The sequence below is a fragment of the Prunus mume genome, linkage group LG3 (genome assembly GCF_029339155.1).
Source record: "Prunus mume cultivar Tortuosa linkage group LG3, ASM2933915v1, whole genome shotgun sequence".
NCBI classification, from domain to species: Eukaryota; Viridiplantae; Streptophyta; class Magnoliopsida; order Rosales; family Rosaceae; genus Prunus; species Prunus mume.
This window is the reverse complement of record NC_142700.1, coordinates 15,362,867-15,375,348: the sequence shown is the minus strand read 5'-3', so window position 1 is coordinate 15,375,348 and position 12,482 is coordinate 15,362,867. Positions and strand designations below refer to the sequence as shown.

The 12,482-nt window shown below is 37.0% G+C and overlaps 1 pseudogene; it reads left to right on the top strand.

Annotated features, from left to right (window-relative positions):
• LOC148918852 ((-)-germacrene D synthase-like) lies at positions 1-3,428 on the top strand (annotated as a pseudogene).
• The last annotated feature ends 9,054 nt before the right edge of the window (positions 3,429-12,482 follow it).

Below are 12,482 nucleotides of genomic sequence, written 5' to 3'. Positions count from 1 at the left end.
ATGAGAAGGAAAGTGGATAATGAGAAGCGGGGTAAAAATATATACATTATAAAATTTGATGGAAGGACTAAAGCAACACTGTGCGAGGACTATAAAATTTAATAATTGAATTGAGAGAATGATTTACCCTGGTCGAAACACAGTCATTCATGAGCCAAATAATGATATTGGAATCTCTAAGAATTTTAGGATCAGTCAACAACCACTCAAAGGACTCCTTAATTGCAATGTCTTCCATGTAAAGATATAGTTGAAAGTATGGTGTTACGAACAGATGCTGTAGCAACACGCATATACTCCATGTTTGGGATGCATCCTTCGTGGAACCATTTGGCCTGATCAAAGTAAGCTTTAGCTGAAGTTTTCCACTGCATATATGGGACATATGTAAATTAATTCAAAAAAGTGAAATTTAAATTAAGCCGTACATGTGTTAATTAATTAATCATAGTTGGGTGCAATGATGCTCTTCCTTCCTTCATTATCTCCTCCTCAATTTCATTGAAAACCTTCAAAACCGCATGGTAGAATATTTGCATGTAGTCAGCTGGCAGTCCATCCATGCAATTGACATGCCATCTGTAAATTGAATACACCATATTCATCTGAAGCATGTATATACAAAGCAAAATTGAATACACAAGAGGAGCTAGAGCTCTTTACTGAAGCTGTTGAAAGGTTTATTGAAATCGAAACCCAATTAATTTATAAGTTGTTTAGATTAGTCATTTATCCTTCTCTAAGTGCTGATTAAGTCATCACTATATCCATCGGTGGTCTTGAGATTTTGAGGGCCTTGTTGTTAATATATGCATTTTGAGTTTTTCTTTTCGCTTCCCTTGACAACTTTGTAATAGGATTTCTATTGTTATTTATCAAGCTCAAGTTTAGATTGAGAATAGCTTCTTTAGGTGTTCTTAACTAACAACTATCCTATAGAGGTTCAAGCAAATTGACAAAAGTAAATTGTGCATTGCATAACATTGCATTAAACTGTTTTCATAAAATGATGACTAGTCATACGTTTCTCGTATGACTAGTCATCCTTGCTCTGTAGGATTTACAGCTGGATAACCAACTTTTTTGTCATATTCTTCTTTCTCTCTCTGCTGCCATGTGTCATTCTAACCTAAGGGAAGTTTTGTGTGTAAAGGCCAAAGAATTCCTCTTTTGGCAATTGTCTCTATTGTGTGGAAGTTTTGGAAAGTTTGGCTTGCTATCTCTCTCCTTCTTCCTCAAGAGAACCATATATTTCATCTATGAGTTTTTCCCAATTGATTTCTTTTGAAAAACTGCATTTGAAATACGAATCTACATCTAGCTTCATAAAACATATCTAGGTCAGATTCAAGACTGATTTCTTCAAGAGTATGGTTTTTTTAAGGAAATTGGTCATTCTCCTTTGAATCCAAATTTTGGTTTATGTCTGAGTTGGATTTTACAAGCTAGTGCCATGGGATGAAAGAGCTGGAGAAGGAGCTGCCATTGCCATGAAAAATTGAGCTTCAAGTTTTGTAAGTTGGAGAAGTAGATTACACGAAGGAGGTATAGCTCATCTTCCTAAATAGATCTAGGTGTTTCTTGAGCTTGGTTTGTAAGAATCTTTTTCTACTTAGTGAATTGCCTGGTCGGTTGATAACCCCCAGTTTTTTCCCAATGATGGGTTTCTGGGTGAACAATTTCTGTTTTGCATATCTGTAATTTTTCTGGGTTTGTGTTCTTGGTGGTTGACTAGTCATCTTTATCTGTTGTTTGGTTTTTAGTTGATTATGATGATTTCACAGACTTTTACCATAGTTGTTGCTAGCACAGAGGATGCCTAGATTGACAGGTCCTTTTAAGTGCGTAGGTTGTCACTAGTAATTTTATAGAGTTGCAGGTACTTTGTGGCATGCTCTGTGTGTACTCTTGATTGTGGTTGTTCATGAATAGCAGTTAACTAGTCATATGTGTATTTGGTCAAGGTCTAAAGTGTGAAGATTGTTGTGTCTTGTTTATATCGTAAAATTTACCCCTCGTCACCTAAGTACCAATTTCACTTGTGTGAAACTTAAGCCCTCACATAATCTAATATGAAAATACTAAATTTTTTTTTGCCATAACGTAATGTTATAAAACTATTTTTTTATAACTAAAATTCATCATCAATTAGCATGTAATAACAAATACAAATCAAATTCATAAACTTTTTAATGTTTTTCTTTGATAAAATTAAATATTAGCATATTCGGTAAAAAAAAAATAAGAGTTCAAGGGAAAGAAGAATGAATGAATATTATATCCAGTAGTCAATTGTCCTTCTCTAATTACTCATTAAGCCATCACTAGTCTATATCTTATTATTAACTTATTTTAATCATCAGGTGGGACATTTCATCTATGGACCAACTGCCACAGTATATGAAAGTCTGTTGTGGAGCAATGTTGGATGTATACACTGAAATCGAAGAAAAGCTTGGAAAAGAGGGAAATTTATATTGCATCCACTATGCGAGAGAAGCAGTAAGCCTTATTAATATTTTTTAGATTACAGAGTTGCAAGGGCATAAATTAGTATTTGAGTTAATTTCCAAGTTTATATATGCACAAATAGTAGTTGATATCTTACATTTCTTTGGGTCGGGCTTCAGACCTATCTAGACAAGTTTGAGTGCGTGCCTGACTCGGTCTGATCCAAATAAAAAAAAGGCCAGGGAATATAAGTTTTTTTTTTTTTACTTTTTGGGTTGGATGCTCTTAATTCTAATAAAATATAAATTCTCATGATATTATTGCATAGAAAGTAATTGGAGATCGTATCTTGATTTCGTAGATGAAATGTCAAGTTAGAGGTTACTCTGATGAAGCCAAATGGCTCTACCATAAATACACACCAACTATGGATGAATATATGACAGTAGCACTTGGTACATCTTTCATGATGCTATCTACCACGTCCTTTATTGGAATGGGAGATATTGTCGCAAAAGAGTCCTTGGATTGGGTTCTCAGTGACCCTAAGATTGTGAACTCTTTATCAATACCTGGCAGACTCATGGATGACATGAAGTCCCATAAGGTACATATTAACATAAATGCAACCTTTTCGTTTTTATTTATTCCGCATACCCCCTTTTAACCTTAAAATTCATGTCTATATTTACGTAGTTTGAGCAAAAGAGAGGACATATTGCCTCAGCTGTGGAATGCAACATGAAAGAGTATGGTTCCACAGAAGAAGAAACGATAATCGAACTCGGAAAACAAGTAAATAAGGCATGGAAGGACATAAATGAAGAGTGGATCAACCTCACCACCTACGATTGAGAATTCTGAATTTTGCACGTACCGATGAACTTATGCACAAGCATGAAGATGGCTTTACTCACGCTGGAGTTGTGCTTAAGGATCTTATGGTGTCTCTGTTTGTCAACCCTGTGCCCATATAGGCCTAAAATCAAGTTTGGTCTTCTTGTCTTTGCTATAAAGAATAAGGTCTCCACAAGTCATGTCTTTGCTTTTTGGTTTTGAAAAATAGTAATTTGGTTTGTTTTGAAAATTTGTAGTCATGGGCGTTACTCGGAATAAGACTACAATATTTGTACTGTATTGACCCTTTGTTTGTCAGCCCATTTAGTACTTTAGATTTTATATGTCATATAGATTAGTTTGCAATTGATGTTCTGAATAAAACAAAGTCGGATTCGAGTCCATATTGTATCATTCAGTAGTTGTATTTTAACATTTCTACTCTTCTTTTTTTATTGTTAACAACAAGGAAAAAAAAGTGAAAAAACATGTCAAAAAAACAAAAAAAGGAAACATGTCAAAAAACAAGCTTTCTTCAATCAATCAAAAAATTGTAGTGTATGTTTTCACCCACTCAAAACAAAACAAAAAAAGATCATGTCTTCTTCTTCCTCTTCTATTTTCTCAAATTGAAACATTAAAACTTTTATGAATTGGATTTATGATTGCCATTGCATGCTAATACACGATGAATTTTAGTTATTAAAAAAAGTTATAATGGTATTACGTCATGGCAAATTTTTTTATAAATATTTTCATATTACATTATGTGAGGGCTCTCTTTTAAGTTTTGCACAGGGCCCTCAAAATCTCAAGGTCAGCCCTGCTCTCTATGCCCCTACAATACAAACTTTTATGAGCTTGACCAAAATACATGAGTTCCTCCGTATACATGTGTTATGTACGCATAGCCCAATCCACATTTTAACTCCATAGCCTAAACGCCAAAACTCTTTTTTACGCGTAATTTTTGTATGCTCCGAGTACACCATACATGCAACATGCGGAAATATTCTCCAATACACTTGTATTAGATGGTACATGAGTCAACTTGTGTACACAGAAGAACATAAAAAAATTTCTCCTTTCTTACGATGTAAGAAATAAATAATATATAAATAAACAAGACATAGTTATTGGCATATTTGTGCAGCACATCCCTTCAACAATCAGGAAAAAGAAAAATAAATAAGTATCAAATTAAAGATTAACGACCTTTTCAAGTAGCAAATAAATGCATTTTATACCCACAAGTCCCTTGTGATTTAAACTATCGCTTGTATTAAAAAAACATACAATTAAATGCATATATTTGTTAGACATTGGATTCACACAATGAGCGTTGCAGCATATCTCTGAGCTACTGCATCTCTTCCCACAAGAACCACAGTTGGATATGTATGTCCTCATATCCACACATTTTTTGTTGCGGCAATCTGGTCCTGCGCTGCCTTCAGTTTCTCTACAAGCAAGAGGGTTTTGGTCGCATCCACCACCACCCCGACCCGGAGACGACTAAGAGGCAAGGAACCGGCTTGTTGACAGAGATAGTAATGGCTAAAGCCATAATGAGCATGGCTAGCATAAACTTGGAGAGATTTCATAATCATGTAATATACAACTGGGCTAGCTACTACTTTGTGTGTGTGTATGACCGCTTAACTTGAATGAAGAAACATGCATAAAACAACTTAGAGATTGATTATTATTGGTGAGATGCAACTTAGAGAATGAAGAAATATGTTGCTAATTAATGCGATCTAACATTTCCCTGATCGGTTATTTATTGGTCTTTTTTGATTGTTTGTATATTTGTGAAAATCCAAAAATTGCATAAAAACATAAATAAACTCCAAATGATCCATGAACAAATGTAATAATTAAACGTAAATTGCACAACAATTTCTGAAAAACCAATTCTACCGAAACCACTGCATTGCATAATTTGAGTCAAGCACTCTAGAACCTCCTCCAAAACAATAATTGATCATCTACCTATAACAAATATATAATCCTTCGAAAAAACAAAACTGGAATCAACTACTACTTTTATAACAAAGTAATATAAATATGAATGAAGTAAAACGAAAATAGAAACTTCAATCATTTACAACTCTAAGAAAAACACAACATACAAGGAAACCAAGACACTATCATAAACACCTCAAACACAATGATCAATCTACAAAGACACAACATACAACAAAATCATAACTGGAACAAGAACAAAAAAACATATCAAATTAAAAATAAAAAAAACTTCCAATCAAAAGAAGAAACTACGATTCAATTAGAATTCTAGCAACACAAAGACACTACCAGAACCACCTCAAACACAATTATCAATCTGCAATCTAACATATGGATAACTACAATACTAACAGAAAACAAAAGAAAAAACAAAAACAAAATCACTGTAAAAAATAGAAAACTGCAATACGATTACGTCAACTAATTTTTCTGTATAGGTTTGTCATCAAAATTCATTGCAGAAACTACATTGCTCTGTTTATAATTCTGCTATATGCTATCGAAGACAAAAGAAAACAACGTAATGTAGATATAAATGAAGTGTCATTTTTTGTGCAAGACACGTGCATGAATATTATGATAACAGTATGATGTGCTGACACGTGTACTTGCTGAGGTGGCAAGTCTGTTAGCTCTTCACGTGTTTGTTAGTTACTCTTGTTAGTCTAATTAGTTATTCTGTTAAGATCAGATTAGTGAAGGAGTCATTGTTACACAGCTATATAAGCTTGTGATTAGTTCATTTCATTATCATGTAAGAAAACACTTCTCAGAAATATACAGAGCTTTACCTTTCATTTATTTCTCTCTCTAAACCTAGATCTGAAATACTTTCTTTCCACCATGGTTATCATGGTATCAGAGCTTCGGCTCATCGATTCCTGATATTTTAAGCTTCCGCTCCACAATCTCAAAGCCCGCTCTACTGTATCACCGCTAATTTCATTTTCGAGCTCTCAAATTGCAACAATGGCGAATCGTGGCTGCTTGCATGTTCTGTCCGTTTGCTCATATTTCGGCGATTCTGCAATTGTCTTCTTGACTCGGTGATGAATTCACCTCTGGTATGCCTGATATTCCTCTTCTTGACTCGATTCGGTCTTATTCAATTATGCTGTCTATGATTTCTTGAAGCACGAGGCACTTATCTGAGATTTCTTTGAAGCACGAAGCTCCTTTCTTGAAGATCTGAATAATCTGTTCTACCTGTTGAAGCACTTTTGCTACTTTCTGATTTGTTAAAGCACCAAGCAATATTTGATTCTTAATTTGTTACCACACAATTGTTGAAGCACAAGGCAAATATGACTTTTTCTGTTCCAAAAATTGACGGTCTCTTAGGAGTCATTACTATTCGACTCAATGATGATAATTTTGTGAAATGGAATTATCAATTGCAATCTGTCCTTCAAGGCTATGATCTATATGGTCACTTTGATGGCACCTCTGTGTGTCCACCTAAATATGTTGTTACTGAATCTGAGGGAGTAACTATTGAGATTTCTGAGGACTATCGACATTGGCTTCAACTGGATAAGGCTTTGCTTAGCCTACTCATTGCTACGCTATCAGATGATGCCATTGAATATGTGGTTGGGTGTAAATCTGCACGAGAAGCTTGGTTGAGTCTCATTGATCGATATGCCTCTGTCTCAAGAGCTCGCATCAATCAACTTAAAATAGAGTTCTATACTATTCACAAAGGAGGGGATTCTATAGATAAATTTTTACTTAGGCTGAAGCATATTCGAGACCAACTCTCTACAGCAAGTATCAAGCTCTCTGATGATGATATAATCATTGCAGCCTTAAATGGTCTACCACCCGAGTTTGACATCATTAAGACTGTCTTGATGGCTCGTGACACACCAATATCACTTAAGGACTTCCGAGCATATCTCTTAACTGCCGAGAAGAATATTGAGTCACGTATAACTGCTATGCATCATAATATGACTGGTTTGCTCGGTGTTGAATATGGTTCATCGTCTCATGCTCAAGCTCTGCCAAGCATCGCTTCGCTTCTCGTTGGGACACTAATTGCTCATCCACAATCCTCTTATTTTTCTGGTACAGGGCTTAATGATTTTAAGACCTCTGCACCATGCCTAATGTCATCATCTTCGCATCAGTCTTTTCACTCCTCCGGGTCTTCTTCTGCCTTCACTCCTAGAGGACGGGGTCCTAGTGGTAGGTTCTCTTCTAATAATCGAGGCGGTTTTTCACCAAGGTTTTCTTCAAACTCCAGGAATCAGAATCAGCCCATCCCGGAATGCCAAATATGTAACAAGAGAGGTCATACACTCCAAATGTTATTATCAATTCAGAGAGTTCTTCTTCTCCTGTACTTGAATGTCAGGATATGTGGAAAGAAGGGTCACATCGCATTGAACTGTTACCACAGGTCCAATTTTGTCTACCAAGGCACTCCTCCTCCACAATCTCTGCAAGCCATGACTGCCAATATCTCTCCCTCATTTACTCCAAATGATCTGGATAGCTGATGGAGCATCTCATCATATGACTCCCAATGTTCATAATCTGCAAGCTTGCTCCTTATCATTCGATGACAAGATTACTGTGGGGAATGGAGAAGGTCTGCATCAATCATATTGGTTCCTCTGCTTTAACTGCTTTACAGGCACCTTACATTTAAATACCATATATCATGTCCCTAAACTTGCAGCAAATCTACTCTCTGTCTATCAACTCTGTCGCGATAACAATTGCAGGGTTATTTTTGATGAGCATCACATATTTGTGCAGGACAAACAAACCAACACCCTTCATGTTGGGTCAGAGTAATAAAGGTCTCTATTCCATTCCTCGTTTCTTTCCCAGGATCAAGGCCTCTCCATTTGTCTCAAATAAAGAGTATGATTCTTCCGCAGGTGTTACAACCTCATCAGTTGCTCCAGTCCCCAAATCAAGAATTCTGTCATTTCATCAAGTTCTCATGCTTTGCTTGGTCAGCAGGTAAAGACTAAACTGTGGCATCTCCGACTGGGTCATGTCACCAATGAAGTGCTTCAACACATGCTCAAGGCTTCTCACATTTCTGTTGCTCCAGATCCCACATATGCCCTTTGTGAATCATGTTTACAAGGAAAAATGCATAAATTGCCTTTTCCTTCTTCTTCTACCATTTCTTCCAAACCCTTTTCTAAGCTGCACTCAGATGTCAGGGGGCCTTCCTTGTATTGCTTTAGGAGGCTATAGATATTACCTTACCTTCATTGATGATTGTACCAGATTCATGTGGGTGTTTCCCTTATTAAATAAATCAGATGTTTTCTCAGTGTTTTGCAAGTTCTATGCGTATATTGTGAATCACTATCACGCTCATGTTCAGTTCTTTCAATCTGATGGTGGAGGAGAGTATACTAGTAAGGTGTTCACTGAATTTTTGGCATCTAAAGGCATCGTTCATCACATATCTTGTCCATATACTCCTCAGCAAAATGGAGTAGCCGAGAGAAAAAATAGGCATATTATTGAAACTGCACTTTCTCTTCTAACTACAGCCAGTCTTCCTCAATGCCAAGTCGCACTCTGCACATGCAATCTCCATATTCCAAGCTTTATGGTACATTACCAGATTTGCTCTCTATTAAAATATTTGGTTCAGCAATTTATCCTTTGCTCAGACCGTACAATGCACATAAGCTTGAACCTCGCTCCCAGCAGTGTGTCTTTTTGGGGTTCTCAATGGGATATAAAGGAGTTTATTGTTACAACCTTCAAAACCAGAAAGTTCTAATTTCTAGACATGTAGTCTACAATGAAGATGTGTTTCCCTTCAAGGCTCACCGATATTCTTTGGCTACCCCATCTATATCACAATCTTCTCCTGCCTCTCCATCTAGTATGTCGCCGGTCCCTGTCATTATGCCATCACCACCATCCTCTTCTCCTACGGTTCAGTCTTTACTCAGTCCTAGCATGCATTCTACTTCCTCACCTAGGCTCTCTCCTACCATTTTTGATTCTACATCATCTGTTGGTGCCACAACATCTGATAACAATATGCTGCCAATCATCTCTGCTGATCAACTGGAAGTCATATTACCTCATATATCTGATTCTTATGAGTCGCTTATTCAGATCAGCTAGTCCCAATAATTGTCATCCTATGCAGACTCGGTCTAAGTCTGGCATTATCCAGCATAGGCAATTTCCTGAGTACTCGAGCTTTACTACTCAGCTTCATTCTATCATCGAGCCTCGATACACTGCTCATTTCAAGGCAGACTTGAAAGCCTGAGTGGCAGCAAGCCATGTCTGAAGAAATTCAAGCCCTTCACCAACAAGGCACCTGGACTTTAGTTCCTCCTCCTTCTCATACAAACATTGTTGGGTGCAAGTGGATTTTTAAAGTTAAAAAGAATGCAGATGGTACTATTTCTCGATATAAGGCCAGGCTTGTCGCACAAGGGTTTAGTCAAGAATATGGTCTAGATTATGACGAAACATTCAGTCCCGTGGTTCGACATACTACAGTTCGTTTGATTTTGGGTCTGGCAGTTCAATTTCAATGGAAATTACATCAACTAGATGTTAAGAACGCCTTTCTTCATGGCGAGCTCCAAGAAGAAGTCTTCATGAAGCAACCTCAAGGCTTTGTTGATCCTACATATCCTGATTTTGTCTGTAAACTTCAGAAGTCCCTATATGGCTTAAAACAAGCTCCTCGTGCATGGAATGCCAAATTTACAGGATATTTACCTACTCTGGGGTTCACAGTGTCTCCTTCTGATCTAAGCCTTTTTATCAAGAAAACTTCTTCTGATATTCTTATTCTTTTATTGTACGTTGATGACATCATCCTCACAGGATCTAATCCTGCCCTTGTCAACTCTGTTATTCGTGATCTTGGGGAAGTATTCGAACTCAAGGATATGGGTCAGCTGAAATATTTTCTTGGTCTTGAGATTCACTATCAGGCTAATGGCAATATGTTTGTCAATCAAGCTAAGTATGCTAAGGATTTAATCAAGAAGGCTGCCATGGATACGTGTAAACCTTGTAGTACACCCTCCAAACCTCATCAGCAAGCTTTGACAACTGATGGTCTTACTCTTAGTGATCCTACATTGTATCGCAGTATTGTCGGGGCCCTACAATATTTAACCTTCACTCGTCCAGACATAGCCTTTGCAGTTAATACCGTCTGTCAGTTTATGCATAATCCCACTGATGTTCATTTTGGTTTTGTCAAAAGAATTCTCCGGTATCTGCAAGGTACTCTGCAACATGGGATCGCTTCCGGCACTATGCTTCTCTCCGGCTATTGTGATGCCGACTGGGCTGGTGACCCAAACACTCGTCGATCCACCACTGGTTATGCAGTTTTTCTTGGCCATAATCCAATCTCTTGGGCATCTAAAAAGCAAGCTTGTTTCGAAGCTCCACAGAGGCTGCATATCGAGCTCTTGCTCATTGTGCTGCTTGAGATTTCATGGATTAGACAGCTGCTATGCGATTTACATATGGTTATTCCTGAAGCTCGTTTTACGTGATAACTTGTCTGCCTTAGCACTAAGTACTAATCCGGTACTTCATTCTCGTATCAAGCATATGGATATCGATTTCCACTTCATTCGGGAGAGAGTTCAAAACAAAGATCTCATTGTTCAATATGTTTCTACTGATGAGCAAGTGGCTGATATTCTTACCAAGGGTCTTCATAGTCCCCTGTTTGTCAAACACTGTGGCAATCTCAGTCTTGGCTCACCCCCAGCTGAGATTGAGGGGGGATGATAACAGTATGATGTGCTGACACGTGTACTTGCTGAGGTGGCAAGTCTGTTAGCTCTTCACGTGTTTGTTAGTTACTCTTGTTAGTCTAATTAGTTATTCTGTTAAGATCAGATTAGTGAAGGAGTCATTGTTACACAGCTATATAAACTTGTGATTAGTTCATTTCATTATCATGTAAGAAAACACTTCTCAGAAATATACAGAGCTTTACCTTTCATTCATTTCTCTCTCTAAACCTAGATCTGAAATACTTTCTTTCCACCATGGTTATCATATTAGTCATTTTGCTATCGATAATAATTGTTAAAGTTGGTTATTATATGCACAAATTCTAGTAATTGAGTATGCCCTAAAGTCAAAATATGTAATGTAATGTTAAGTGTTAAGTTGTATTCTAGCTAGTTTTCTTTTAACTTTCCTTGACAAGTTTATAATAGGACATGTAATGTATTTCCCAAGCTCAAGGGTATTAGACTAGGTTAAATTGTTATCTAGTTGTTCTCCTTTGGCTTTGATCATCAATGGCTCAACATAATCAAGGGATGCCGAAGGTAAATTTTGCATTACATTTGTTGGAATGCATTAGGTTATGACTAGTCAACTTGTATGTGTTTGACTAGTAATCTTTTGTGCAACATGACGTCTGCTAGCTCATTTGCATTTCCAGCTGGGTTCTAAAGAATTTTCTCTTATTCTTTGATACTCTTTTGGGTAAATGGACCCTTCATTCTATAAGGTAGCCGTCACTTCAGGAAAGGTGTTTTTGAGAGGTTGTGAGTTTTTCCTCCTTTGCTCTCCTTTCCTTTGGAGTGATTTCTTCATCTTTTCATAAATGAGTCTTTCAAATTGTTTTTGAAAACTTCTTTGAAAAGATCTTCTTGGTGAGAATATCCTGTAATAAATAAAAAATGCGTTAAATGAGTGCACAACAATTCAGTTGTTCAATTGTCTGGCTCACAGATATTAATTTATTGGACAAAGATGAAACGAGTAGAGTATTCGAAAGGGACAGAGAAGGTGAAAGGTTGACAGTGCCAGCCCCTGTCACAGGATAGGTAACTCCATTTGCATTGGCAATACTTGTGCTGTGGGTTGTAGTGGTGTGCAAAAAATCATTCGGATCAAAGGTCATAGGATCAGTGACTCCAGAATCAATAATCAATTATTCAATCAATAGTATCTCATAGATCAGAAGTACAAAATACATAACCGCAGTTACCTGAGACATCTAGAAGCGCGGGACTATTAGTAAGGTTTACCTGCGGAAATAAGGCTAATTGGGGTTCTAAAATTGGTACTTAGGTGACGAGGGGTAAATTTAAAAGATATTCAACCAAGAATGCAACAAACTTCACACACTTTAAACCTTGACCAAATACTCTTATGACTATTCAACTGCTATA